General features: G+C 52.0%; 2 pseudogenes; one reads left to right on the top strand and one right to left on the bottom strand.

The window, feature by feature from the left end:
- The first annotated feature begins 5,849 nt into the window (after positions 1–5,849).
- On the top strand, positions 5,850–6,983 carry LOC121836635 (annotated as a pseudogene).
- Positions 6,984–17,910: 10,927 nt separating this feature from the next.
- On the bottom strand, positions 17,911–25,512 carry LOC121836634 (annotated as a pseudogene).
- Positions 25,513–25,579: the final 67 nt, after the last annotated feature.

Raw genomic sequence — 25,579 nt, 5'->3', positions numbered from 1 at the left:
CGTTCGATCCTGCTGTTACGTCGTCATTGACGCCCACGACGCCCTATTGTTATCTTCTGCTCCCTTTTTGTTTTGAGCACAAGTTCGCCCTATTAAACGTTTAGTTTACTTCGGTTTTCGTCACCTCATCACTTTTCAATCCTGCCATTTTGGTGGAGGTACGGGGAGCATCTTATGCCCGTAACGCGTACACCTCCAAAGACATCCCGGCCGAGTGAGGTGCTCAGCCCCGAAGGCTCAAATTCGCCGAAGACACCGAAGCGTGAGCAAGCCGTCGCCTCCAGGGACTGCCCCCAGAGCTTGGTCAACTCCCAGAACCATCGAAGGAAACCCAGCCGATGATGAACAGCCAGTCGGCGCAAACAGAGACCACCCCACCCATCGTCTACCCGCCCGCAGCGCAACAAACCCCGACGACTTTCCATGGCGAGGCCAACGAGGAGTTAGAGGATTGGCTTCAACACTATGAACGCGCAACGCAACATAATGAATGGACCAGGGAGCAGCGCCTCCAAAATCTTTACTTCTCTTCGGAGGGCACCGTGAGGCACTGGTTTGAGAACCACGAGGGTTCGTTCACGTCATGGGACATCTGTGTGGCCTAGCTGCAGCGGACCTTCGCCACCCAACACCGACGGAATAGGGCAGGGGATCTTCTCCAGATTCGAATCCAGGAACCCAAGGAAAGCGTCACGAGTTTCGTGGAAGATGTCCTGCGTCTTGGCGCCAGTGCCGACCCACTAGCCTCGAACAACAAAAGCTGCGGGTCCTCATGCGCGGGGTGAGGGATGACATCTTCAGAGGCCTCGTCCACAACCCGCCGGCAACCGTCGACGCCTTCCTCACTGAGGCAACCAACATCGAATTCGCGCTTCTCATTACCAGCGACTTCCCGGCGTCGCTGACCTCTCGACTTCCATCTGCAACAGCCTAAACCTCCGCAAAATTATCCGGGACGTCGTGCGGGAGGAAATCAGGAAGTTTCTACCTGCAGCAGCAAGCCCGGCTTCGCCCTCAATCGCCGAGATTGTCCGGGAAGAAGTTCAGGAGGCGCTGCAGCCAGCTCTCGTCAACGCCGCTCGCGAACCACCGACATTGAGCTACACGGCAGCACCCCGACGACCACCGCCCCCTGCTCACCCGTGTACGGCGCCACCCCGAGCGCCGCAGTATTCCCGACACCAGGAAGATCGGGCGCACGTCCGCCCAGAACAAGCTGCGCCACGCAAGACCGACGTGTGGCGAACGGCCGATCGACGCCCTCTGTGCTACCACCGCGGTGAAGCGGACGACACCTACCGACGATGCTCCTAACGCCAGCTGGGCCTACGAGGGTTTGCAACCAACGACCCTTGACCACGTCTCGGAGAGCGACCTCGGGACATCGAGGGCTACCTCCACCTCTCTTAATCTCCTGAGTTGACTCCCCGCCGAGGATTCCGTTCACAGTCTCCCCGACGCTGGCCATCGCCCTTCCGCCGGTGTCGCCGAGACAGCCTGTCACCCACCGCTTCCCGTCGGGAAAACTAGGCGCGGCAATGCCGGGAGGTGGAGTTGCCGAAGACGAACGATGCCAAGATCCTCCAAGATCGTCGAAGCCCTCCCACTCTAACGCCGCAACACCCCAAAACGACGTTTCTGCAAGAGTGTCGAATGACCTCAACGTTATCATCGACGGCAACAAACGCGACGGCACTCGTCGACACCAGAGCAGACTACGTTTTGAGTGGGGGACACTCTCGCCGCCTTCGGAAAGTTACAACGTCGGGGGACGGACCGCAGATACGAACCACCGGCGGACATCTCATCACACCTGTCGACAGGTGTACTGCTCGCATTGAGATACACGATGAAACCTGCCCTGTGACGTCATTCTCGGCATTGACTTTGTGTGTGAATACGGCGGCGTCATCGACCTTGGTGAGAACAGATTGACGCTGCGGGCGCCTGTTCCGTCTTGAGGGAAGCCCCAAACTTCGTCAGCCGCCGTCCGTGTCGTGCCGACCATGCGAACCTGCCGCCTCGATCAAGTGTTGTCGTAACCGTCGTGACTGATGAAGCTACCCGCGGCAAAGTTGTTCCGGAGAGAAACCTTCGATTGCTCCTGGGAAGAGAAATAGGCGTCGCAAGAGGAGTAGCTGAACTTTAGGATGGCCGCACTGTGGTCCTCGTGACGAACTTCCGAAATGAAACGGAACACCTCACGAAAGGTGCCACTCTCGGCCATGTCGAGGAACACCGATACTCCGCCAAAATCGCCGCGATTGCTGAAGTATCTTCGCCCCCTCAGCACGACAGTACATTGCCAGCGCAGATCGACGTTGTCCCTAAGCTTCCAGGTCCAAAACGACAGCAGCTGATTAACCTCCTCGCCGAATGCAGCGACTGCTTCGCGACGTCGTCGAAGGTGCGCCAAACCGCCGTGGCGAAGCACCGCATCGTTACTGAGGACGACGCTCTCCCTGTGCATCGCTCGTCATAAAGAGTCACCGTAAATGAAAGGGAGGTTATCGAGAAACAAGTGCAAGAAATGTTGAACGACAACATAATTCAGCCTTCAAGCAGTTCGTGTGCCTCTCCAGTCGTACTGGTTAAGATGGACGGAACGCTTAGGTTCTGCGTGGACTACCGGCAGCTGAATGAGGTGACAAAGAAAGACGTCTATCCACTCTCCCGAGTCGACGACACGCTACACCGGCTGTGACATTCTCGATATGTTAGACCGATAGACTTGAAGAGCGGCTACTGGCAGATCAAAGTCGACGAACGGGACCGAGAGAAGACAGCCTTCGTCACGCCGGATGGACTGCACGAGTTCAAGGTGATGCCCTTCGGATTACGCGCGGCGCCAGCAACTTTCCAGAGTGTCATGGATACCGTACTGGCATGACTGAAGTGGCAGAACTGTCTCGTTTACCTTGACGACGCCGTAGTGTTTTCAAGCAACTTCGACGAGCAGTGGCGACGACTCTGAGCTGTTCTCCAAGCCGAATAGACCGTCGGACTCACCCTCAAGCCGTCGAAGTGTCGGTTCGCCTATGACGAACTGAAGTTCCTCGGTCACGTGGTTAGTAACGAAGGTGTCCGTCTAGACCCCGAGAAGACTCGCACCGTTGCGGCATTTCCAGCGCCGACAGACAAGAAGGCCGTGCGAAGATTTCTTTGACTTTGTGCGTAGTATCGACGCTTTTTCTGGGATTTTGCAAGGATTTCCGCACCATTCAGAAATCTCACGAAGGACACCAAGAAGGTCGAATGGGCCGAGGAGCAGCAGCAGGCATTCGACGAGCTGAAGCAAAGACTCCAGACTCCTGCTGTTCTTGGACACTTCGATCAGGATGCAGAAACCGATATTCACATGGACGCAAGTAACGCGGGACTTGGCGTGGTACCGGTGCAAGTGCAAGAAGGAACCGAGCGAGTCATCGCCTACACAACTCGGACACTGTCTAAGGCGGAGAGAAATTACTCCACGACTGAGAAAGAAAGAATCGCGGTCGTGTGGGCAATCACAAAGTTTCGACCGTACTTGTACGGGAGCCCGTTCCGCGTAGTCACGGACCACCACTCGCTCTGCTGGCTTGCGAACCTCAAGGAACCTTCAGGACGCCTCGCACGACGGAGTCTCCGCCTACAAGAGTTCAACATGTGCGTGGTGTACAATTTCCGGCCGGAAGCATAGTGACGCCGACTGTCTGTCAAGGGCTCCCGTCGTAGCCGTACCCGCCTGCACCGACGACGATGAAGACCCCTTTTTTTGTGGGCGCAGTAAATGTCAGCGACATGGCAACACTTCAACGAACCGATCCTGACCTGTGCACATTAATAGAGCACCTAGAAGGGCGCGGGAGTTCCATTCCACGTGTTTTCTCACGAGCTCTGCCGACCTTCACCATTCGACAATCTGTGCTCTACAAAGAGAACTTCGGGGACAACAAATCGCCGTGGCTGCTGATAATCCCGACCGACCTTCGAGAGGAGATCTTTCAAGCATGTCACGGCGACCCGACGTCCTGACACCTTGGCCCAAGGTGTCCGGACGTCGTGCGTGTCCAGAGTGTGAAGCTGCGATGACAAGCTGCAAGTCCGCGCTAGGTCTGCGGATGGCTACCCGGGGGAAGGGGGGGGGGGGGGGTGCGGTGTGAAAAGTGTTACTGGCCCAAGCTCCCCCAAACCATCCACCTCTATACCCGATCATGCCAGGAGTGCCGGCGACGCAAAAAAACACCGTTGAAACCGGCAGGCCTCTTGCGACCAATTGCTCCGCCAACCACACCGTTCCAGCAGATGAGAATGGACCTACTTGCTCCTGTTCTGCCATCGACCCCTGGGAACCGCTGTATAATCATAGCCACTGATTATTTAACAAGGTGCGCCGAGACAAGAGCCCTTCCTTCAGAGACGGCTGTGGAAGTCGCCAAGTTTTTCATCGAGTTCATGGTCCTCCGGCACGGCGCTCCCAAAGATATGGTTACAGATTCCGGGTCATCGTTTATGGCACAGCTGATGCAAGAGATCCTCCGTCTCAGCCACACCGACCACCGGCGAACCACAGCGTACCATCCTCAGAAAAATGGGCTGGCGCACCGCCTAAACAAGACAATCGCCGACATGGTGTCGATGTACGTCGACGTGGAACACAAAACGTGGAATAAGGTTCTACCGTATGTCACGTTCGCCTTCAACACAGCGGTTCAAGAGACCACTGGTGTTACACTATTCCAGCTGGTACATGGTCGCGAAATGACCACGATGCTTGAAGCCATGCTACATCACGAGTCAGCTGGCGACGGAAGTGACGACGCCCAGTGGTTGCACAACGAGCAGAAGTCCGCCAGCTCGCCCGAGTCCGGATTCAAGATCAACAAGGTGCCGACGCTACCCGGTACAACATTCGTCGGATCGACGTTCACTTCAAGCCCGGAGACCGTGTGTGGGTCTGGACCCCGATAAGACGACGCGGTCTGAGCGAGAAACTCCTGAAGCTTTACTTCGGACCCTACAAAGTGCTTCGTCGACTCGGGGATTTGAACTGCGAGGTGGTGCCCGACAGAGCACGGACTTTATCACGCCGCCCTCCACGACCGGAAGTCGTCCACGTCGTGCGGCTCAAGCTGTACTACGATCGATAGGACTGTCAACTTCGTTTTTGTACTACGATCGATAGTACTGTGCTTTGCAAGTATCTGTATTTTGACATTATCTTGGTTTGTTTTTCTGCTTCAGCTCCCTGCTCCACGAGGGGTCACTTTATTGCAGTACTGCTCTTCTCACGCGCTCGAAGTCTTTCTGAAAATTACGGATTTAGGGTTTTTGATGACGTTCAGCAAGTTTCTAATTGAAACGGTAACTATTTTCACTCATTAAAACGATAATTCGTCATTTTAGTTAATTAGCAAACTAATTAGTAAATTTCGCACATTTTCTGACGTCCGTCACCACCAGTAAGGCGGTCCCGAGAAAATTATGTTTACCTTGAATGCTCTAAATTTAGTAATTCTTTTTTTCTTAACGTGAAACACCCTGTTTATTTTTGCAGGCCCCTGGTGGTTAGTAGTAAAGTATGTTATGACAGGTCTTGATTAACTATTATTGTTTAGCAAAGCAGTCTTTTTTTTTATATTTCTCAAACGGACTAATCGTGCTCGATATTATTCAAAGCGCTCGACAACCCCCCCCAAACAACCCACGTCGCTATTTTGAGTCCAAGTATGATTCGTTACCCAGCTCAAACTTTGCACGGCACACATTTGCTGTGTCGGCAATGCTGAAACATTGTTATATGGAAGACGATTTTATGATAAGAGAGAGCTTCAGATCTGACTAATCAGGAACGGCCCGAGGGTCAAATGCCGTGTGTTTGAGGTTTTCCCAGAATCCTCGCAACCAAGGGTCTTTCGTATTATTTCTAACAGTTTGATATGTCGGTATGAAACCTGCAGAACGGCGCCATCCTAGGGACGTGAATAATGTCGGTGAGCTTGGAACGAAAATCTTGTAAGGACGAAACGGGCGAGGCTACGTATTTTGGGGGTTGAGGAAGGCGGCGGAGAACGAAATATAGCCTATGTATTTTTAAAGCCGTTTTTCTCACCGTCCCCGCTGGCGTAAGGGCGGTGGCCAGAAGAAATTTGTTTCTTCACTTTCGTTGGGGAGGAACAAGATCATAGCTTTCGTCAAGTCGAACTTGGTGTTGTTGCTGTGACCGGATGTGCAGCCGGGAAAGGCGATGAACGTCCTTCGCTTGTAACATGGCGTCGGTTTTGTATCCAGTCATTGGCTGGTAGTCAACAAAGGGCAAGGTGGTGTCTATATACCGGCCCTCACCATGGGGAGCGGTGTACGGCCGCAGTCGTCCACCAAAACTCGCAGTGAACGGCCGAACGTTCAGAGCTCAGGACATAGCACATGCCGAGGAGATCGCCATCACTCTAGCTGCCGCAGATCAGGACTCGCGAGTCATCATCACAAAGCCAAGAGGGGCCTGCAGAAATATTGAAGAGGGGTACATTCCTGTCTTTGCGGATCGCATCCTTCAAAATAGCGACTACCTCGGGGCCCCCGCGTATCGAAAGATCGTCTGGGCTCCTGCTCACATGGGCCTCGAAGGTAGAGAAAGGGCAGACGCTGCCGGCCGCGCTCTCACTCTCTGGGCAACGCCTTCAGACCTTTTCGAAACGGAGCCCAAACCCAATTTGGCCCTCACGTTTTGAGAAATTACTCAATTATACCGATTCGGCCACGCAATTTATCCTAAGCCATGTAAGGGCCTTACAAAGGCGGAGGAACGCACACTCCTCCGTCTTTACACCGAAACCCTGCTGTGCCCGACAGTTTTAAAACACTTCGATCCAGAGTATACAGGAAAATGCCCGCACTGTGCGGAGAAGTCTTCGGACATCTTCCACATGGTGTGGGCATGCCAGTTAGGCTCTGTTCGACCGAGCCCTAGCCGCAGCGGTTGCCACTGGGCTCCTGTATGATGAGCCCATTGAGATGAGTCCATTGAGCCTACCTAGTGCTTCTGAGAGGTTTAGTTATCTGTGCATTAAAAAGCAGAGACTCCTGTCGCGTCCCACACACAAGCCATTATTGGCTTATGTGGGCTTTATATTGTATTTTTTTCAAAGTAAGTAAATAAAGATGGTTTTTATATTGTATTGTATATTACGGCGTGAGGGAGCCTTTTTATGACAGCGGAGGTGTTAAGTTACAGTTTCCCCAGTATCGTGTCCATGGGCAATAAAATGTTGACACAAAACTCCGAATAGCTACCGCCATCTATGAACGACGAAGGCAACCAGACAACCGGCTTGCCGGTTGTCTGGTTTCCGCCGTCACTTATAGATTACAGCAACCTTTCCAGCCTTTCCATTCTGGCTTGCCGACATGCGGCCGGCCATTACTTCATTCCCACCATAGTACAGCTTCGCTGGTCTTTCTTCTTCACCAGAGTGGAAAGGTGAAAGATTTAGAGCGCAGCTCTTAGGCGCCCGTTTCCGGCTTGAGCGGCGTCGCTGTCGGCGTCGGCGTCGGCGTCGCCGTCGGCGTTGGCGTCGGCGTAACCGCGCGGTGCATTATGGGAAATGTCCCATAATGCACCGCGCGAGCCCCCCTACATGCATCTGGGTGACATCAGGAACACTGCGACTGCTGCGCTTTGTACCCAAAGCCGTGCAAAGCTTCCCAAAAATTCACGCCACTTCAAACACCTATCTGTCTTTCTGTCAAAGAAAGAAAAAAAAAACTAAGGTTTTTTTTTACATTCTTAGGATTTTTTTTCCGTGGCTTTTAAGTTGCGTCAAGGGTTGGCTTATGCAGTTTCCGTTAGACCCTGCTCTTATTGTCCCTTTCACCACTCCTTTCATAGAAACCCGCTCTTTATGTAAAACTTCCGTTTTTGACCAGTACGGAGTACAACTGTTACATTCCTGAATGTGCTTCGCGGTGTCCGAGTTTGACGCATCTGTGCTTACATTGCTATTGACGCGAGCGCATCTGACCAAGAAGGCAGCGCGCTCGTTGCTTAACGGTTATCGCGCGTGCCTTCCACGCAGTAAGCTAGGGTTCGATTCCTGGCCGCGGAAGCGCATTTTTGTTGACTCTAACCTAATGTTCTGGTAAATTCGAGAACCATGTGCTTGTTCGAGGTCGGAATGTCCTAAACGCCGAACCTTCTACGCCGATTATTCCAGAAGTTTCGGCCCAGCGTTCGACTCTGCTCTTCCGCCGACTTCGACGCCCGCGACGATCTGCTGTAATCTTCTATTTCCTTTTTAGTTTATTTTTGGGCGCAAGCTCGCCCCCATTAAACTTTTTAGTTTTCCCAGTTATTCATTGTTTCACCTTGTCATTCGTGACATTTTTGGTGGAGGTGCTGGGTACCGCATGTCCGCGCAGCGTAGCCCTCCGAGTTCCCGCAGTACAAGTCCGAACCCAAGCTCCGGAGGACCCGACGAAGACCAGATCGAGACCCGATCAAGTCGCCGCATCCGAGGCCTACACCCGGAACATGGACTTCTGCCACTCAGGACCAAGCAGCCAACGAGGCCGGCGATGAACAACCAGCAGTCGCAGGCCCCGGCCGCTTCTACCATCGTTTACCTGCCCGTCGCACCGCAGACGGCTGCTCCATTCCACGGCGGGCAGTACGAAGATGTCGAAGACTGGATCGACCAGTAATACCCCTGTTACACGGGCACACTTAACTGCAGTTACGCTAAACCACAATTAGCGCACAATACTTGCCGACAACATTCTGCGGCGATGCAGTCAGAGCTATGGGCGAACGTGCGCTTGAGCATCTTGATCATCCATGGAAGCAGTGCACGCGCGCTCTTCACTTCTTCTGAAATGGCTGTTTGAGAGTATAGTGCGGTATCAGTGGTGCCGCGTAACAGCAGTTAAGCTGAGTTAACCGCGGTTAAGTGTGCCCGTGTAATACCCCTGTTATACCCCTGTAATACCCTTGTTACACGGGCGCACTTAACTGCAGTTACGCTAAGCCACAGTTAGCGCACAATATTTGCGGACAACATTCCGAGGCTATGCAGTCAAAGCTATGGGAGAACGTGCGCTCGAGCATCTTGAGCATCTATCGAAGCAGTGCGCGCGCGCTCTTCACTTCTTCTGAAATAGCTGTCAGAGAGTATAGTGCGGTATCTGTGGTGCCGCGCAACAGCAGTTAAGCTGAGTTAACCGCGGTTAAGTGTGCCCGTGTAATACCCCTGTTACACGGGCACACTTAACCGCGGTTAACTCAGCTTTAACTGCGGTTACGTGGCAGCACAGATGCCGCACTATACCCTCGGACAGCTATCTCAAAAGAAGTGAAGAGAGCGCGTGCACTGCTTTGATGGGTGCTCAAGATGCTCAAGCGCACGTTCGCCCGTAGCTCTGACTGCATCGCCGCAGAATGTTGTCGGCAAGTATTGTGCGCTAATTGTGGTTTAGCGTAACTGCAGTTAAGTGTGCCCGTGTAACAGCGGTATAACAGGGGCATTACAGGGGTATAACAGGGGTATAAGAGCGCGTTGCCCGCCACCATGACTGGACAGATGAGCAGCGCCTGCACAACGTCTTTTTTTCGCTCGAGGGGACCGCCAAGCAGTGGTACGAAAATCATGAATCCTCTTTGACATCGTGGGACATTTTCAAGAGCGAGCTGAAGGCCACATTTATTAACCGCAACCGCCGAGAGAGAGTCGAGTATCTACTGCGAACCAGAACCTAAGGCCCCAACGAAACCATCACCGGCTTCGTGGAGGGCGTTCCGCGCCTGTGCGCCAGCGCCGACCCTCGGGCCACAGAAGAAAAGAAGCTGCGGATCCTCTTGCGGGGCGTGAGAGACATCTTCGGTGGCCTGGTCCGCAGCCCTCTGACAACAGTCCAAGATTTTGTCATTGAGGCAACAAACATCGAGCGTGCCCTGCAAGCCCGAGCCAGTCACTACCAGCGACTACCCGGCCTCGCTGCCCCCCGGCCGTCTAGCGGCGACCTTGCCTCCAGCATCCCAGCCATTTGCGAGATCATTCGCGACGTCGTCCGGGAGGAGCTCCCAAAGCTGCTACCCGCCGCTGACCGACCAGCTTCGCTCTCCATCGCCGAGGTCGTGCGGGAGGAGGTGCAGAGAGCCATTCAGCCAGAGGCTCCCAGAAGTGTAGCAGTCCCGGAAGAACCGACGCTAACTTACGCCGCAGTGGGCCCACGGCCACCGCCTCCTCCTCGCGCCTATGTCGCGCCGCCCCGACGTCAGTCTCCTGCGCCGCAGTACGACCGACGCCACGACGACCAGGTCCAGTACGCCTGCCAGGCGCCCCGCGCACCCCGGAAGACCGACGTGTGGCGAACGCCCGACCGACGCCCTCTGTGCTTACACTGCGGAGAAGCAGATCACACCTACCGCCGATGCCCATACCAACGACTCGGGCTGCGCGGGTTCCACCCGAACGACCCGCGCCCCCGTTATGGGCGCTGGTCGCCGGTTGGGCTAGCGCACGCCAGCTCGGAGCACGTCGAAGAAAAGCTCCTTTACACAACCCAGGATCCTGAGTTCAATCCTCACCCCTGCCCGTTTCGATCTTAATGAGCATCGTACCGGCGTGCGGTCGTGTATCCCTACTGCGTGGTGCACGTTAAAGACCCCTGTGTATTTTCTTTCTCATCTTTCTCCCCCACACCGCCACACAGCCACAATATGCTTTTCAAAATAGAGTGCACATGGAGCGAAAGCTCGCGCTGCAGAACCCAGGATCGTGGGTTCAATCCCCACCCCTGCCCGTGTCGATCTGGATGAGCATCGTACCGGCGTCCGGTCGTGTAACACTACTGCGGGATGAATGTTAAAGACCCCAGGCTAGCGGTTGTGCTGCACTGGCTAAATTGCTTATCTACAGTGGGCAACAATGTCACCGTGTTCTGGCATGTTCTCCTGCTGTATAAACAACTAATGACCAATTTGTTCGTCAAAATACGGTGTGGAGGGAGAAAGATGAGAAAGAAATTACACAGTTGTTAGTCTACGCCATTCATCTCCTATACTTTTTTTTTAGTTTAAACTTTATCAAGTGCGTTTTTCTTGCATCTACGCAGCGCGGCAAACCATCACAATAATTATAAAAGTTTGTAGGTAATGATAAATTGGGTTCCCGGTTGCAGATTGCCGTAAAAACACATTTGCTTCTAGGTTTCACTTTGTAGAATTTTTTTGTAGGATTCACGACGGGGACGACGGTCCATTCACGGCTCCATCGCCTCAAGCCCGGTTCGCCACACAGTTGATCGCACAGCCACCTGACCTCGTCTTTGGAGAGGCGGTAGTCTTGTTGAAAATCAACGTAGTCCCTGTCAAACACATTGCCGTGGCTTAAATCCCTACGCCGACGGCGAAACACGAACAGAAACGCTGCCATTTTGGACGCTTCTCCGCATCTCGCGCCCAACTAGCCCAAACTCGCCTAGGTCGGAGCCGGCAAGCTATTGCTCTCCTCGGCGGCTTCTGCCCCGTCACAATGACGTCACAGCATCTCGCCGCGAGTTCCGAATATGCCACTCTCCAACTGCCTCAAACCCTCCATTCTGACGTCACGATCTAGGGAGTGACGGCGCGTGTCGTCATGGACGGCGCCGGCCAATCGCGGAGGGTGGCGAGCTCGGCGGAGAATTCGCCTCGATCTCTCCGTGCCGAGCTTGGCCCCCCGCTGCAGTCTCAAATTAGGTGTCAACGGAGCATAGAGGGAGATCGTTACGTCATTTCGAAGCACGGATTGATCACGCTCCCACTGGACCCGCTTTCCGCAGCGTACAATCAACTAAATATGGAGTTTTAGTAGATCGGTTTCAAAGGCTCGCTACCGCTGCGCGCGCGCGCACGCTTTAGAGCATGCATCGAAGTGGCAGCGCGAGCTCCCGCTACAAATAGCGTGGCCTGAAAACACAATCTACTAAACCTTTCTAATTTTTTTATTGTCGGCGACATGTTTTGTTAGCGCCCTCGGCACATTGATACTTTAGACCCATGTTGTTGTAAAAAAAACTATCTTCAAACTCCGGTCTAAAAACATGCTTTTCGTGCAAGGCTCGTCAAATTATGAGGCGCTGGAGAAATGCAGCATTCTGCGTTAAGTCCTTATTTCGAACTCTTTTTGTTCGCCTTCCGCCCATTGAAAAGCATGCGGGAAGGGCCTTAGAACGCACCTGGTATCGCTGCGCCGCAGCGTTCTTCCGTATCAAAATGTTCGTCTGCTTTCCTCGCCGTCACCATGGCAACGAACGCCGAATGAATAGAAGCACGCACGGTACCGCCGTGTGAAGCCAGCAACAGCTGACGCCATTTTACGAACGCCGTCTGCTAGCCAAAGCCGAACGCGGTGTGTCAGATCAACCGCCTCCGCCGGTGCGCCGCTAGCAAAGACGACGAAGCTGAGACACGCCGACGGCGATCGAGCAAGCAACAACACCGCGGGACGACTGCAGCGGCGGCATTTATTCGGATCAAAGGCCGTCTTCGCCGGTACGGTGCTAGCAAAGACGACGAAGCTGAGGCACGCCGACGGCGAATGGGCGAGCAACAGCACCGCGGGACGACTGCAACTGCGGTATTTATTCGGATCAAAGGCGCGAAATAAGCAAGAACAATTTTTATTTGAATCATAACACCCGGTATCCAAGTTGGGGACCACACACCTTTGCTGGGGCTTTTCTGTGAACTTTTTACAGAGACACGGGGTGCCGCATTCAAAACACAGCTCCGTTTGCAAAATATGGGGGCCCTGAAAAGGACCGTTTAGACCGCTACCAGAACCTATAACTGACGTAACGAGCACTTGACGAGCGGTTGGCGCATAAGTCGTCTTTACGCATGCAGGCAGGTGACGGGCTCAGCGCAGCGGATCACTCGAAGTCACCGGGGCCGTCAGAATCCTCGCCCTGTCTGCGTCGGCGCTCTAGATTTTGGCGGCCGCAGCGACGAACGACTGGAATCTATTAGTGTTTCCGCGCGCCTTGTCTCTCCTCCAAAACATGAACTTTGCAAGGTGACCAGTGAAATGGTGGCTCTCGCGCCGTCCAGATGGAAGAGAGTTTTTGAGGTGGGCCCAAGTGCAATCCACGGTATTGGTGTGCGCACCAGTGTTCGCGTCGACAAAGTGCAGCTTGTGGTTGACGGTGAGGTGCGTGAAGCGAGCGTCATCTGCAAGCTTGCGATAGCCAGCCCAACAATCAGTTATTATTCTTGTTCCAGGGTGGACCCACTCGGCTATTAGCCCTTGCACGGTTTTAGCGTCACGGGTCTCCACGGGTACAAGAAAGCAGCACCCGCTGCAACGCGCCACACCGCCGAAAACCAACTGGCCAGGCCTTAAATACCCGCGATGGTACTTGTGCCGACCGAACATACTCTCGTCTAGTTCTACAGTCACGCCTTCGCCACCAATCATGTCTCAATGCTTAAAGACGGCATTTACCACAATCTCCCGACAAAGGCTCGCCCAATCAGTTATTGTCTTACTTGCGATATCAGCCTCCCGCTGAATGACGCCGCACGGTAGGTTCTGGCATCCGGAGGATGATTTTCACGAGTTGGAGAAGCGTCAGGTGGCGATCCTTCGAAAAAGGAACCGCTCCGTACCGAGACCTCGCCCCGGCACTGAACTTTGACCGGCTTCCTCCTGGGCACCTCACGACTCATCCACATACCGAGCAGGCCAACGCGCTAAAGCTAATTAATTGCTTCAAGAGGGTCTTTCATGGCGCCATGAGGACGGCACAAGTTGAACGCCATGGCACTGCGATGCTCGCCTCTGGAAGAATAAAGCGCCGAGGGGGAACTGCACGCTTCTTTGCATTTAATATTTTTATTTCATCCGCCATTTTATACCTCGTGACACAATACTAACAAACTCATTGGTTGAACGGTCGGACCACACCATCGCGTGACAAAACAAACGCCAAACCAGAGTCCTGCCAAACGTATGTCCACAGACGCCATCGTCACAGAGAAGGGAGCAGTCGAACCCAACAACAAAATAAAGTAACAAAGTGAATAAAAAGAAAAAAAAATCAAGAAAGGAGCCGTTGGAGTTTCGGACGGCGTCTTTGATGAGAGGAGCTGCTCTGGCTGCTCGGAATATTCCTATTTTTTTGTTGTTTACTTTACAGGGGTGCCACAACCCCTATTTGAAGCTGATTCGTTAAATTAATAACAAACAACGCGTTGGAACGGAGGAAGTAGAGAGTCGTGGCGTCAGAATTTGACGTGGTAGAAAAGAAAAGAAAATAACGAATGCACAATACATACCGTATGCCAAGACCGTTATACTCCGCACTTGGCGCGGCCTTATGACGCCGCCGACGACCGTTAGGCTATTTATTTTGTTTCTTTAGATTTTTTATCATGACGACTACTGTGCCTCGGAGTCTCCAGCGGAGATACGGCAGTTTTTAATAATTTAATAATAAACGACAATAATAATTGCTAAAACCTGCCGGATCTCCGCTGTAGACTCCGAGGCACAGTGGAGTAGTCGTCACGATAAAAAACCTAAAGAAACAAAATAAATAGCCTAACGGTCGTCGGCTGCGTCATAAGGCCTCGCCGAGTGCGGAGTATAACGGTATAACGGTCTGTGCATTCGTTATTTTCTTTTCTACCACGTCAAATTCTGACGCCAAGACTCTCTACCTCCTCCGTTCCAACGCGTTGTTTGTTATTAATTTAACAAATCAGCTTCAAATAAGGGTTGTGGCACCCTGCAGAGTAAAAAAAAAAAATAAAAAATGAAGGAATATTCCGAGCAGCCAGAGCAGCACGGCTGCTCTGGCCGCCCTGGCCAGAGCAGCTCCTCTCATCAAAGACGCCGTCCGAAACTCCAACGGCTCCTTTCTTATTTTTTTTCCTTTTTATTCACTTTGTTATTTTATTTTGTTGTTGGGTTCGACTGCTCCCTTCTCTGTGACGATGCCGTCTGTGGACATACGTTTGGCAGGACTCTGGTTTGGCGTTTGTTTTGTCACGCGATGGTGTGGTCCGACCGTTCAACCAATGAGTTTGTTAGAATTGTGTCACGAGGTATAAAATGGCGGATGAAATAAAAATAATAAATGCAAAGAAGCGTGCAGTTCCCCCTCGGCGCTTTATTCTTCCAGAGGCGAGCATCGCAGTGCCATGGCGTTCAACTTGTGCCGTCTTCATGGCGCCATGAAAGACCCTCTTGAAGCAATTAATTTGCTTTAGCGCGTTGGCCTGCTCCTGGCTCCTGGGTTTTCGTGCGTGTCCAGAGTGTGAAGCTGCGATGACAAGCTGCAAGTCCGCGCTAGGTCTGCGGATGGCTACCCGGGGGGGGGGGGGGGGGGGGGGTGCGGGGTGCGGTGTGTGGATGACTCGTGAGGTGCCCAGGAGGAAGCCGGTCAAAGTTCAGCGCCGGGGCGAAGTCTCGGTACGGAGCGGTTCCCTTTTCGAAGGATCGCCACCTGACGCTTCTCCAACTCGTGAAAATCATCCTCCGGATGCCAGAACCTACCGTGCGCCGTCATTCAGCGGGAGGCTGATATCGCAACAATAATTGATTGGGCGAGCCTTTGTCGGGAGATTGTGGTAAATGCCGTCTTTAAGCATTCAGACATGATTGGTGGCGAAGGCGTGACTGTAGAACTAGACGAGAGTATGTTCGGTCGGCACAAGTACCATCGCGGGTATTTAAGGCCTGGCCAGTGGGTTTTCGGCGGTGTGGCGCGTTGCAGCGGGTGCTGCTTTCTTGTTCCCGTGGAGACCCGTGACGCTAAAACCGTGCAAGGGCTAATAGCCGAGTGGGTCCGCCCTGGAACAAGAATAATCACTGATTGTTGGGCTGGCTATCGCAAGCTTGCAGATGACGCTCGCTTCACGCACCTCACCGTCAACCACAAGCTGCACTTTGTCGACGCGAACACTGGTGCGCACACCAATACGGTGGATTGCACCTGGGCCCACCTCAAAAACTCTCTTCCATCTGGACGGCGCGAGAGCCACCATTTCACTGGTCACCTTGCAAAGTTCATGTTTTGGAGGAGAGACACGGCGCGCGGAAACACTAATAGATTCCAGTCGTTCGTCGCTGCGGCCGCCAAAATCTAGAGCCCCGACGCAGACAGGGCGAGGATTCTGACGGCCCCGGTGACTTCGAGTGATCCGCTGCGTTGAGCCCGTCACCTGCCTGCATGCATAAAGACGACTTATGCGCCAACCGCTCGTCAAGTGCTCGTTACGTCAGTTATAGGTTCTGGTAGCGGTCTAAACGGTCCTTTTCAGGGCCCCCATATTTTGCAAACGGAGCTGTGTTTTGAATGCGGCACCCCGTGTCTCTGTAAAAAGTTCACAGAAAAGCCCCAGCAAAGGTGTGTGGTCCCCAACTTGGATACCGGGTGTTATGATACAAATAAAAATTGTTCTTGCTTATTTCGCGCCTTTGATCCGAATAAATGCCGCGGTTGCAGTCGTCCCGCGGTGCTGTTGCTCGCCCATTCGCCGTCGGCGTGCCTCAGCTTCGTCGTCTTTGCTAGCACCGCACCGGCGAAGGCGGCCTTTCATCCGAATAAATGCCGCCGCTGCAGTCGTCCCGCGGTGTTGTTGCTTGCTCGATCGCCGTCGGCGTGTCTCAGCTTCGTCGTCTTTGCTAGCGGCGCACCGGCGGAGGCGGTTGATCTGACACACCGCGTTCGGCTTTGGCTAGCAGACGGCGTTCGTAAAATGGCGTCAGCTGTTGCTGGCTTCACACGGCGGTACCGTGCGTGCTTCTATTCATTCGGCGTTCGTTGCCATGGTGACGGCGAGGAAAGCAGACGAACTTTTTGATGCGGAAGAACGCTGCGGCGCAGTGATACCAGGTGCGTTCTAAGGCCCTTCCCGCATGCTTTTCAATCGACGGAAGGCGAACAAAAAGAGTTCGAAATAAGGACTTAACGCAGAATGCTGCATTTCTCCAGCGCCTCATAATTTGACGAGCCTTGCACGAAAAGCATGTTTTTTTGGCCATCCCGCGTCCTGTTTTTTTTACCCGTAACATGGGTCTAAAGTATCAAACTGCCGCGCCCTCGTATGGTTACCTCTCGTGACGTCATTACCTCGCGAGCAAGTTTGATGGTGTTTGTAATCGACATGGTGAAACTTGAACAATTTGAGCTCTTAAATTGACACTGCCAACACCGTCAAGATTGAAGTTCGTACATCCCTCTTATTTGCGTGAATGATAAATCCTTTGCTGACGTCATAGCCAGCATTCGGTCTTTCGTGGAAGGCCGACCACAGCGACGCTTTCGATCGTACACGTCGCCAATACTCTATCGCATACTTCAGCGGGTTGCACATGCAGCGATTCTGGCCTTAAAGCGACGCGATTTCTGCCGTCGGCGCTCTGGCCAGCCGCAGCGGCTGAGCGGCACGGTTCCACCAGGTTGGAAATTTTTCGCCGAAGAAAAAAATTGTGTGTATGTTTATACAGCCGGAAGTTAGTCTGCCTCAGTGGGCGTTTGGTGTCTCAGCTGTAGACGGACAATTTAGCCAGTGCAGTACAACCGCTAGCCTGGGGTCTTCAACGTGCACCACGCAGTAGCGATACACGATCGCAAGCCGGTACGATGCTTATCGAGATCGAAACGGGCAGGGGTGGGGATTGAACCGCGCAGGGATGGCGATTGAACCCAGGATCCTGGGGTATTGCAGCGCGAGCTTTCGCTCCACGTGCTCCCGAGCTGGTGTGCGCTAAACCACTCGGCCACCGATCTCCCCCTTTCCACCGCAGCAGAGTTGCGAAAAATTTCCCAAAAATTTTCGCCGCTCTCTGTCTGTCTGAAAAAATTCATTAAAGGTATATCACGAGGGAGGTAGTTTGAGGGGGCCTGGAGGGGGCCACCTCTCACAAACACTAGGTGGACTCCTCAATACAGGAGCCCATTGGCGACCGCCGTGGCTCGGGCTCGGTCTACCAGGGCCTCCTGGCTCGCCAGGTCGGAGCAGTCAAGCAGGGGTGCCTCCCAGTCCTCCCGGGTGGGGTTGGGTTTTGGGACGAGGTTCGGGGTTGACTGGCATGCCCACACCATGTGGAAGATGTCCGAAGACTTCTCCGCATAGTGCGGGCATTTTCCTGTATAAGCAGGATCAAAGTGTTTTAAAACTGCCGGGCACAGCAGGGTTTTGGTGTAAAGACGGGGGAGCGTGCGTTCCTCCGCCTTTGTAAGGCTTTTACAGGGCTTATAATAAATTGCGTGGCCGAATTGGTATAACTGAGTAATTTCTCGAAAATTGAGGGCCGGATTGAGTTCGGGATCCGTTTGGGAAGGGTCTGAAGGTGTTGCCCGGAGAGTGAGCGCGCGGGCGGCGGCGTCTGCCGTTTCGTTGCCTTCGAGGCCCATGTGAGCAGGAGCCCAGACGATCGTTCGAGACGCGGGGGCCCCGAGCTAGTCGCTATCTTTAAGGATGCGATACGCAAAGAGAGGAATGTATCCCTGTTCAATATTTCTGAAGGCCCCTCTCGAGTCAGTGATGATGACTCGCGAGTCCTGGTCTGCAGAGGCTAGAGCGATGGCGATCTCCTCCGCGTGTGTTACGTCTTGAGCTCTGAACGTTAGGCCGTTCACCAGGACGTTTTGGTGGACGATTGCAGCCGTGTACCACCCCCCAGTGGTGAGGGCCGGAGGCGTCCACATAGAAGATTCCGGGTTTGGACCCATAGTAACGGGCCAGTGCCTCCGCCCGCGCAAGGCGGCTGCCACTGCGGTCGTCACGTGTCATGTTGGCTGGAAGAGGGCGCACGTGCACGGCGTATCTCCAGACTTCGGGGATGCGTACGCGCTCTTCTGTCAGTGTTAGGTGATGGATGTGTAGTCGAGCTAATAGGTGGCGTCCCGACGGCGTCTTTGAAAGTCTTGTATATTGATTGGTCAAGTGGGTCTCCTGGAGCTCCGGGAAAGTGTTTACCATCCCCAGGCCCATGAGGCGCTGGTTGGACGTGTTCATCGGGAGATCGAGGGCAGGCTTGTACATCTTTCTGAGAAGCACCTCAAGGGCGGTCTCGTCATACTTGCGCAGGTGGAGGTAAGGAGTCGAGTAGAGGACGCGCTGTGAGTGGCGAGAAATCACGTGACTGGAGAAGAAACATTGCGGGAAAGCTGGCGCATAGGATGGTGTCGTTTTCACATTCTTGGAGCAGACGAGAAGCAGAGAAAGTACGCAAGCGACTGGTTTGCGGTTTCTTTTTTTCCGGCGGGTCGAGCTTCTTTGCTTCAGCAGTCGCGTCGGAAATGGTCAGAAGATTATGGAGGAGGGGGATTTCTTTACCCTTCCTGGCAATTTTTTTTTTGTCAAAAAGTACGCGACTCCTTTTTTACTTTCATCGTCTGAGTACCAACTTTAGCGAGGGCAAGAGATGCTATTCAGAAGTGGCTTGTGCGAGCGCTAGTGACAAAAACAAAAGCAGAAGAAGCATTAAGGGACATTGACGTGTCCCTCAATACACAAAATGTATCGCGCCCAGTTCAATGAACTGCTTACCAGTGAAGTGTCGAAGCGCCAGATTGTTAGGGACGCCAGCTCAAGAATTTAGGAACAATGGGATCAAAGAGAAACTCTGGAAAGAGGTGACTGAGGCTGTGGGATTGACCGACAAGGCCGGTTTGAAACAACTGAACTACTACGGGAGGTTCGGGACGGCCATATCAGTTGGAATCTTTACATCCGAGGAAGGCGATGCCAGCGACGCTGCCGAGGATGGTCCGAGGTTTCATCCACCGCGACAACGAAGTTCGAAAAAAAAAAAACATAAACAAATAAGACCAAGGTTTATTTAGTACTTTAAACGTGTTTTGTTCTATTAAGGTGAAATTAAAGGTAAAACTGAAATTGATAAGGATAGATAACTGGGCGAGTTGGTGAGAGTTCATGTTGAAAAAACAGCGCGACTAAGACGAGGACACAAAGAGACGAAGAGAACACAAGACACAGCGCTTTGTCTTGTGTTCTCTTCGTCTCTTTGTGTTTTCGTCTTAGTCGCGCTGTTTTTTCAACGTAAAACTGAAAACTAAAGCATTAAAATTGTAGTTCGATGACGCTGTAACCAACTGTAGGCATCTGCTTTCTGCAAGCAACATTGGCCATCGCAAAGGCAGAAAACGCTCATGTGAAAAGAAAGCTCGCCATTTGTGCCGCCGGGCTGCCCGCGGCAGCGATCGGTGCCGCGGAATCGCTGTTGGGAAACCTGTTTCAGTGCACAATAGACCGATCTCACCAGCCAGTTTGACTACGCCACCGCTGCCGCAAAGCATCGAGGGAACTTTAGTCTTTCTGCGCGTGCGACAACCTCGCTGGAGCTCTGCGCGTGCGGGACACGAACAGTCTCGTGAACTGCCGATTGCCTCCTTTGAACTAAAGTTATGGCTGCCTCGCGCATGCGTCGAACGCTTGGTGAGATCGGTCTATTACAGTGTACTAGAATACTTGGGTAGTGCTGGTACCGGAGGGGCTTGCCTGAAGCGCGTTATATTGATCGCGACAGGTGTCAACACCGACGCGTTATCCAGAAGGTGTGCGCATGCGCGGCTGCACGTGCGAAAATATGAATCTTTGGTGCCGCTCTGGTGGAGTGCACATAGGATTTTTTATACGGCTACGACCTGCCAGCGGTCGTACCGCGGCATCAACTACGCTGCGGAACGATCGTTAGCAACATGATGCTTCAATGTATTGAAGGGTACAAGCTACATTACCCTTCCTTTACATAAAACATTTGCGACTTTAAAGAAGCGGATTGCAAGTTGTTTCAACGTAGAATTAGCTGCGACTTTCGGTTTGTCGGATAGTGAGCATTTTAAATGCAATGCCCATTTCCTTGGTCGCAAAGGCCGAACATTAGATATTTGAAAAGGATATCTAAAACTCGAAAGCAGTTCTTTTTTTTTCCTATCTTATTTTATATAAAATAAGATAGGAAAAAAAAAGAACCGCTTTCGAGTTTTGGAACAAAACGGAACGAAACGGCGCATACTAAAGTCCGAGATTGTTTTAGTATATTTTTAATACCCCAGGCTAACTTCTCTGCCCGTCTTCTTTTTCTTGACCTTTATCAGCTCGCTTCACTTGTCACTAATTCTTGTGTTTATTTATGCGACGAACCACCCAAGTGACGGTCGCAAAGGGGTGAGAATCTTTGATTTATTTCTTCATGGCTGCTACGACCATTCGAGGACCACCCGACGTTCACTTGTAAGAAACGGCTTATAAGCCGTGACAATATTTATCACGTGTTTTAACATTGAACTTCAGTCCAAAAACTGAGACAACGTGGGCTGAACAAGTAATGCTTTATAAGATTCAAAGACAACAAGCAACTTTTTCACATCATTTTGAGCAGAAAACATGAGCACACGTTGACCAGGCAAGGAAAAAGTTGTAATAGTTTACAGCACGGTATTGAAATAATGGTTACAATGTGCAGCGCATACATGGTTGCAATATGCAGCGCATTATCCTCTTGAGGGTAAATCATCTGAAACCTACACGCTCATAACAATACATTTAACAGACAGCTGCTTTCCGAAAACCAGGTAAGTCTCGCCTGAGCTGGGTATTCGAAGGGAAAGACCCATGGTTCCACAGGGGGCGTATCTGGTTCACGAAGACCTACAGGGTGTTTTTGTTTTATTCTTTACAGAACTTTACATATTTTACAAAAAAAGGATATGGCAGATATGATGATGCCATCTTTCGTTATATCTGTAGGGTTCGGTGGACAATAAATGGGTTAATAACCGTTGCAATATATATTTAATAATTGACAAAAATCTCTCAGTTAACTTGTTTATTAACGGCTTAATAGACTGATGTCACCAAGCGAACTGCGCAGGCGCGCGGATTCCGGAAGTGGTGCCGCCGCCATGCTACTTGTAGTCATCCCTTCCCGGCTTCCCGGCTACATACGGCTGCGCGTACGTACATCATCATAGATTATCATTTGGCACGCCCCGGTATCACCTTGATTCTCTTCATGTTTTACTTCATAAGATTGTATTGTTTGTGATGCCTTACTTTCCTCAGCAAGTGCAGAAAAGCTGTTTCAGTCCTCTTATCGCTTTAGAATCGCTTTGTCGTCTGCTTCGTCGTCGTCTGCTTCTTCGTCTTCGTGAACGCGTAAGCCCACTGCCGTTCACGGGGTAATCCCGCTGCGGCCGCGGAAAAAACAAAACAAAAAAAACAACGGCGCCACAACTCGACCATTCCGACTTCTCGGACGTCTCAATTACCTTACAAACAAGTGAACATCTAGTGAATAGCAAATAACAAGACAATTCGAGGGACAATCGGCTCGGTGTAGCACCACGGAACAGCATCAAATGTGATGAAAAACTGAGCTTGGTGGTGCTCAGTCTTGTGCGTAACGTTTAATCAGCCATTAAGTAAGAGGAGCTAAATAGACTTTCTTGGTCAGCGATAGTTTTCTAGAAGTTGTTTCATTCTGGTTGACAGCCTGTGCGACAGAGTACAGATGAACAGCGGGAGAAGCCTGCACAGAAAGGCCATGCCTGACGCGCCGTAATAATTGGCATCTATCAAAAAAAAGCAACCATGCCAGATACCTGAAAGCTTGGGGTGGAGATGATTTTTCGTACACAGTTTCTATTCAGTTTTATTTTGTTTGCGCAAGATCCGAACGCTAACTGTCGCCCGACGGGGAAGCTTTCTTCTGCGGTCTCGACTGGTGCTAATGCAGAATGGATCAGTAACACCAGCCCAATAGACCACCACACAATGGATGAGGTTCGTTTGTTACATTTTTGGCGGTAAGTAAGTGTTGCTCTTCTAAATTGCATTATGTAATTTTTTCGCGTAGGTATGGAAAAAAAAAAAAAAAAACTGAAGGCTGCTTCCGAAAAAAAGTTGTTTTATATCAAGTGGTGCATATCGGGAATCGCTGCTCTTTTTTAGTGATTGTCCTGATCTTTTGAAGCACAGTTGTGCTTGAAACATGTCGTCGCAATACCAGTTATAACCACCAAAATACACCGAGTAAGAAGTGTATTAAAAACGGCCTGCGCAAAGCAGTGCGGAGGTCCTATTTGAGATAGACTAACGAATAGGCCGCTACGGAGCAAATGGTGCGAGAGATTCCAGCTTACGGAACACTTCGGCACGCTGTATGTCTCGTGCCCTGTAATCTTACATATTTTAGCTGACTTGCTATAATTGGATATAAATTATGAAGCAAATCGCGAAACAAATCGTAAAACGCTATTTTTCCTGCCGCTCTGTCCGGCTCTGTCGACCTTTCTTTGCCATGGCTTCTTTCGGGAAGACATAATATCCGAGGCCTTTTTGCCTGGTGCTGTTATTATAGCTCCGTGGCATACAACATGTGAAGCCACCGATTGAAAACCATGAGTCAACACCTGGCTAAAAGTCTCGTGCTAATCCGAAAATTCCCAAACGCCGGGCGTACAATGCGCACCGACGCGGCCGGAAAACTGGGGAGAACTACAGGTACCAGAGTTCACCGCGGCAGCGGTGGCGTCGCGCAACTCCTCGTGAGATCGGTCTATTGGCCATGGTGCAATTGCAGTTTTAAAATGAGTCATTATTAAAGGCAAACACAATTTCGACAATTCGCGAAGAGGCAACGAGGTTCACGAAATTTATCGTAGAAGTTTGCCTTTCTTCGCTTGATTCAGAAACCGCGTTAGGAAAATAATACGTAGAATAGTGACTTAGTCGTCTTGTTGTGTAGCGCCGGCCAGTCCACCGAAGACACGCTGACGAGGGGACAGAGACAACTGCGTCATTCTTCTACGCATCTATCAGCCCAACCGCATTCGCGCTTTCAGCGCGCGGTTTTTTAATGGACCTTTTGTAGAAATACGCGGTGCGCATGCGCGGAGTATTTGATGCGCCTGGGTTCGAGAATATCTAGTTCTAAACAATCCGCCTGTAATGGTCGCGTGGGGCCATTACGGGTGGGTGGTAAGAGACAGGGAAAGCTAGGATAAAGACAGCGCCCCGAAAGGCCTGTAAAGATGCTGAAAAGGCTTACATTGCCGTGGCGCGTGGGACGCGAGATGGTCGGTGGCCGGGGACCAAGCGGGCACACCGGTAAAGGAAGACACGACACGCCACCTCGGAGTTTCGATCAAGACTGCTTGTATTTACAATATCTACATCAATCAGCGCGTGCCGCTGTCAAGCACGTGGCACGCGGCACCATCTCAAATGGAGCTGAAAACGCCATCTAGATTATTTACAGCACACTACATCTTCTCCTCCCTTAAAAGAAAAATAAATGTTGGATAATTTATTAGGGAAGAGAAGAAAACAGCTTACTCCTTAAAGAAAATACAGAGTTCACGCACACACAAAAATCCTACCAATCACGATAAGCGAAAAAAATAAACAGAAGCTAATCTAATAACGAAAGGAAATACTGTTAATGGTGCAGTCGTTATCTGGGACACTGCTCTTTGTCGAGAAACATTAAGTTAGACTGAAGCGTGTACAAAAAAAACACTAGACTTATAAAACAAAATTCTGCATACGGGAGTAACACTAAATATCAAATGTTCAACTCGTAGTGGGACTGGGTGAGCAAAAATCTAACACATAGTCTCTCAATCGTGCCGGCAGACGTCTCTGTCGCCTTGGGTGATGACTGTCCGATGGAGATGCCTGCGGAGTCGTAGGGGTGGATGGCTCCGATCCATCACGATCACTTGCTGTTGGTGACGATTCTAGTGTCACGTCAAGAGTATCTCCAGAGCCCTCTGTTAAAGTATGGTCCACTGGAGGCTCGGAAAGTGTGGCGACCTCTGGTCCCACGGAGTTCAGGGACTTCGCCGAGACCGTTGCGGAGCTAGATGATGGCAGCTCGCTCCAATACCCGAGGCCCAGTTGAGATGAACTTGATGCGGTGCTCAATATGGCACCACTTGAAGAAACGGAAGGTTCAGAACCCTCCTGGACAGCGACCCTGGGGGCCTCTTTGAAGACTGCAGCCGGGGCAGCCGGCGGGACTGGTGGCTGGCTGCTGGCTTGATTGCCTGGTACGGCGGCGCGGAAGGCCGCTTGGAAACCGGAATCAGGAATGGCACCGGGGACTGGTGCCATTCCGCACCTTGCACGGCACAGGGTGCCGCGGGAACAGGAACGTGAAGGGCACCGGCTACTTCCGGTACAAGGGCAGCGCCAGGCACCACAGCTACATGGCCAGGACCGGGTGCCGTAGAAGCATGGGCGGCAACAGGGTCCGTCGGGACAGGACCGGCAGCAGGGGCCGCAAGAACCGGAACGGCAACTGGGGCCGCAAAAACAGGAATGGCAGCAGGGGCCGCACGGACAGGAGTGACGCTGAGGGCCGCAGCACGCAAAGTTGCAGGAGCCGGACCCTCAGGTGGCACGTGGCCCAGGCTTACAGCTGAAGCCGCATTAGTTGAAGTGAGGAATACGTCATCGTCCATAAGCCACAACGGCTGACGTTGGTGTGGTTTCAATGTGGTACGTGTCATTTTGGCTGCGTTCAATGTGTTTCCGTCATCTAATCTATGTGTGGCTGGTCCTACTTGTTCCTGTATG

The sequence above is a fragment of the Ixodes scapularis genome, unplaced genomic scaffold (assembly GCF_016920785.2).
Source record: "Ixodes scapularis isolate PalLabHiFi unplaced genomic scaffold, ASM1692078v2 PGA_scaffold2__306_contigs__length_199485367, whole genome shotgun sequence".
Taxonomy (NCBI): domain Eukaryota; kingdom Metazoa; phylum Arthropoda; class Arachnida; order Ixodida; family Ixodidae; genus Ixodes; species Ixodes scapularis.
This window is presented reverse-complemented; position numbering and strand designations above follow the sequence as displayed.